Here is a 5,174-nt window from a genome sequence, read left to right as displayed (position 1 = left end):
GTAACTAATTGGTTGTCATTGCTCTTATGCCAAAATGATCTACTAAATTGTTGCATGTGATGTTTCCCAACACTGACATTGCAACACAAGCAACCAACCTTCCTGCACAGTAAGTTGAAATGGAAATGTATTTAACTTCTGGCTTCACGCGGACTGTTTTTGTTAAATACAATTGAAACTAGAGGTCGACCGAATTATGATTTGTTTAACACAGATAACGATTTATTGGAGGACCAAAAAAAGCCTATACCGGTTAATCTGCTTATATGTGTGTGTGTGTGTGTGTAATAATTACAACACTGAATGAACAATGAACACTTTTATTGTAACTTAATCTCAAATAGTCTCAAATAAATTAATCATGTTCAATTTGGTTTAAATAATGCAAAAACAGTTGTTGGAGAAGAGTAAAAGTGCAATATGTGCCATGTAAAAAAAGCTAACGTTTAAGTTCCTTGCTCAGAACATGAGAATATATAAAAGCTGGTGGTTCCTTTTAACATGAGTCTTCAATATTCCCAGGTAAGAAGTTTTACTTTGTAGCTTTTATAGGACTATTCATCTCTATACCATTTGTGTTTTTTAATATTATTTATCTATTATTTTACCAGATAAATTGACTGAGAACACGTTCTCATTTACAGCAACGACCTGGGGAATAGTAACAGGGGAGAGGGGTATGAATGAGCCAATTATAAACTGTCGATTATTAGGTGACCGTGATGGCTTGAGGGCCAGATTTAGCAAGGACACCAGGGTTAACACTCCTACTCTTACGATAAGTGCCATGGGATCTTTAATGACCTCAGAGAGTCAGGACACCCGTTTAATGTCCCATCCGAAAGACGGCACCCTACACAGGGCAGTGTCCCCAATCACTGCCCTGGGGCATTGGGGTATTTTTTAGACCAGAGGAAAGAGTGCCTCCTACTGGCCCTCCAACAACAATTCCAGCAGCATCTGGTCTCCCATCCAGGGACGGACCAGGACCAACCCTGCTTAGCTTCAGAAGCAATTTCAGAAGCAATTTCATAGACCTTTGACTATAGGATGTTCTTATAGGCATTTTAGGATTGCCAGCCTAACCTCGGGAGTTGATAGGCTTGAAGTCATAAACAGCGCTGTGCTTCAAGCATTGCTAAGAGCTGCTGGCAAACACTGTAAAGTGCTGTTTGAATGAATGCTTACGAGCCTGCTGCATTCTACCACCGCTCAGTCAGACTGCTCTGTCAAATATCAAATCATAGACTTAATTATAATAAACACAGAAATATGAGCCTTAGGTCATTAATATGGTCTAATCAAGAAACTATCAAAAACAACTTTTATTCTTTAAGTGAAATACGGAATCATTCTGTGTTTTATCGAAGGGGTAGCAAACCTAAGTCTAAATATTGCTGTTACATTGCACAACCTTCAATGTTATGTCATAATTATGTACAATTCCGGCAAATTAATTACGGCCTTTGTTAGGAAGAAATGGTCTTCACACAGTACTCAACGAGCCAGGCGACCCCAAACTGCTGCATATACCCTGACTCCGAACGCAAGAGAAGTGACACAATTTCAGGCACCGCATTGATTATATGCAATGCAGGACAAGCTAGTTAAACTAGTAATATCATCAACCATGTGTAGTTTGATTGTTTTTTTTATAAGGTAAGTTTAATGCTAGCTAGCAACTTACCTTGTCTCCTCGCTGCCTGCACTCACGCAACAGGTGGTCAGCCTGCCACACAGTCTCCTCGTGGATTGCAATATAATCAGCCATAATCGGCTTGCAAAAATGCAGATGACCGCTTATGAAAAGTTGAAATCGGCCCTAATTAATCGTCCATTCTGATTAATCGGTCAACATCTAATTGAAAGCAATGCTAGTGCATGTAAATACACCCATTGTTGCTAAAAACACCTAGGTATATTCATGAATGGCTACTGGCTACTATTTGTTTAACTGTAGCTAGGGGAGTTCCTCAACAGTTGTCTGTTGGCCATGTGTGAGTCACAGGTGAAATGTAATTCAATACATACACAATGTGGGAGTACAGTGTCTTTGATGAAGTCTTGTAGTTAGTCATAAGTGGAGCAATGCTATGAAATGGAGACTTAACAAACGTTTTGTGGCATCACACTTCAACCTTCATGGGTATCTTCCTACTCACGTCGTTTAATCGTTAGTCATAGAAAAGTCCACATGGTTATGCATGAGTCGTTCAGCACACGTGATTGGCGGCACCTTAATTGGGGAGAATGGACTCGGTGTAGTATCAAACACATGGTCTCCAGCCATCTCCTGCCATTCCATTCCATTTGAGCTGTTCCGGACATAATTATGAGTCGTTCTCCCCTCCGCAGCCTCCTGTGGTTCAGCAATAGGGTTGTCTTGTTTGTCACAGCAGACATGTGCCACACTGTTTATCAGAGGTCAGTAGGGCCCTATAAAATCACTTCCGGAACATGAGGACAAAATCCAGACATTAAAACGGAATTCAACAATATTCAAAAATGTATTGAACTTAGGTATTATTTTGCTCAAGTTAATCATAAGACATGAACAAAATGCATCAGTGATTTGTAGTTTCCTTCAACTTTCTGAAACGGGAATTCCCCTGTGTGCCTTTTAAAAAATAAAAAAATAAAAATTTAAAAAAAAAAAAATGTATCCCTTATTTTACCAGGTAAGTTGACTGATAACACGTTCTCATTTACAGCAACGACCTGGGGAATAGTTACAGGGGAGAGGGGATGAATGAGCTAATTGTAAGTTGGGGATGATTAGGTGGCCATGATGAGGGCCAGATTGGGAATTTAGCCAGGACGCCAGGGTTAACACCACTACTCTTTTGTAAGTGCTATGGGCTCTTCAGTGACCACAAAGAGTCCGTACACCCGTTATTAAAGTCCCATCTGAAAGACGGCACCCTACACAGGGCAACGTCCCCAATCACTGCCCTATAGACTAGAGGAAATGGTGCTTCCTACTGACCCTTCCATTGTCTCTAGCTGGTGCACACTTTTGCATTAAAGGGTAACTACATCAACATTTCTTAGATTTTTCCCAGACTTCAAAAGTGGTCTGCTGATGTTTGAGCATTGTTATGGACTTCGAAAAAAATGAAATAACCATGTTCTATTAGAAAAGTTTGATTTCGATGTTATAGGGGCCTAGTTCAGGAGAGGCAAAGTTACTGACTAGTTTTCCTTATTCAAAGCATTTCAGTTTGAATAGTAAGTGGGACTGCATGGTCATCTTCTCTCATGACTAGACTGCAAAACAGTGGTGATGTGTAGGCTAGGCCTAAATCAAAAGGGAAAGCATCCATAATAGAGGAGACCCTGTATAACCTAGATGGTAGCCTAGGTCAGACAGTTCCTTCTTGCCGTTTACAATGACAGGCAGGGAAACTGTTTTTTACAGTTTGCTTTGTCTGTTGTCGTAACGGAAGCTTTCCACTTCTCCTGCAACGATACCCTAGCAGGTAGACCCAGTGAGTGACACCTGATACGGTCATGCCAGACAGAGCTATATTGATTCCCTCCAGAGGAGGTCTCCCCCCGGCAACTGACCTCTGAATCTCCTCAGGTTGTAGAGTTTAAAAGGGGAATAACTGGGGATTCGACTGATAAGAAGCTCTCTCTTCTTGCTTTCCTGTTTTAAAACATTTTGCTACAGTGTTTATTTTACCTTTATTTAACTAAGCAAGTCAGTTACGAACAAATTCTTATTTTCAATGACGGCCTAACTGGGTTAACTGCCTGTTCAGGGGCAGAACGAAAGATTGTCAGCGCGGGGGTTTGAACTTGCAACCTTCCGGTTACTAGTCTAATGCTCTAACCACTAGGCCACCCTGCCGCCCTTAAACAAATTAATTCCAACGGCAGTCTGGCATCATGCAAAGATTAGCTAGAGCTCATAGGATATGACTTGAGCTTTTAACCCTTAAAATCTCGTCCATCATACACGTCTGTATGGTATTTGAAAGGCAACACATGATCATAAATCTTTGTTCGTATGAGGTTGGATATTACACTGAACAAAAATATAAATGAAACATGTAAAGTGTTGGTCCCATGTTTCATGAGCTGAAACCCCCCCCCTCCCCCCCCCAGAAATCTTCCACATGCACAAAAAGCTAATTTCTCTAAAATGTTGTGCACAAATTTGTATACATCCCTGTTAGTGAGCATTTCTCATTTGCCAAGATAATCCATCCACCTGATCGTTGTGGCATATCAAGAAGCTGATTAAACAGCACGATCATTACACAGGTGCACCTTGTGCTGGGGACAATAAAGGCCACTCTAAAATGTGCAGCTGTGTCACAACACAATGCCACAGATGTCTCAAGTTGAGGGAGCGTGCAATTAGCATGCTGACTGCAAGAATGTACACCAGAGCTGTTGCCAGGGAATTGAATGTTAATTTCTCTTCCATAAGCCGCCTCAGGTCTTTTTAGAGAATGTGAGGCCGGTTGGACGTACTGCCACAAACGCAGGTCAAGTCTATGGTGTCGTGTTGGTGAGCGGTTTGCTGATGTCAACATTGTGAACAGTGCCCCATGGTGGCAGTGGAGTTATGGTATGGGCAGCCAACGAACACAGTTGCATTTTATCATGGCTATTTGAATGCACACAAATACCGTGATGAGATCGAGGCCCTTTTTATTATTTAAAAAAAATAAAATTCTTTCAAAAGTTCTATATTTTTGCCCTATTGTATTTTGCGTTAAGATGAGTTCTATTGTCAATTAGTTTTGGATGGGTAACCTGGCACGCTTGATAGTCCATGAGAAGTGCAGCTGCTTCCTGTTGTAATGGATACGCCCGTGACATACACAGCCTCATCCACACACACCTGTGTGGGTTTTACCGAAAGACAAAGCGACACCACACAGGCAGTACAGGGGACCCCCCCCACACTCTGTCCCCTTACACCTCAGGCTAGTTGCCAACTATGAAGGGGGTCTTCTAGGTAAATGTGGTTGAGGTACTTAAAAAGTTTGTTAGCAGTAGCTAATTTTGAATGGGCATATATAGCAGTTCTGTCTTTCTGATTCACACTTTCCTTCCTCTTGTTCTTCCCGCTCTTGTTTTTTTTTGGTTTCACTTAACCCCCACGCCCACCACCTTTCTTATCCTCACTCTCTCTCTCTCTCTCCCTCTCTCTTTCCACT

The 5,174-nt window shown here is 41.5% G+C and overlaps 1 protein-coding gene across 2 annotated transcripts in view; it reads left to right on the top strand.

Annotated features, from left to right (window-relative positions):
• Positions 1-5,174, top strand: part of LOC110488787 (protein argonaute-3) — a 43,461-nt gene that overhangs the window by 1,203 nt on the left and 37,084 nt on the right. The window lies entirely within an intron of this gene.

The sequence above is a fragment of the Oncorhynchus mykiss genome, chromosome 2, assembly GCF_057628025.1.
Source record: "Oncorhynchus mykiss isolate SJ-2025 chromosome 2, ASM5762802v1, whole genome shotgun sequence".
NCBI lineage: Eukaryota > Metazoa > Chordata > Actinopteri > Salmoniformes > Salmonidae > Oncorhynchus > Oncorhynchus mykiss.
Note: the sequence above shows the minus strand (reverse complement) of the source record. Positions and strands in the feature narration are given on the sequence as shown.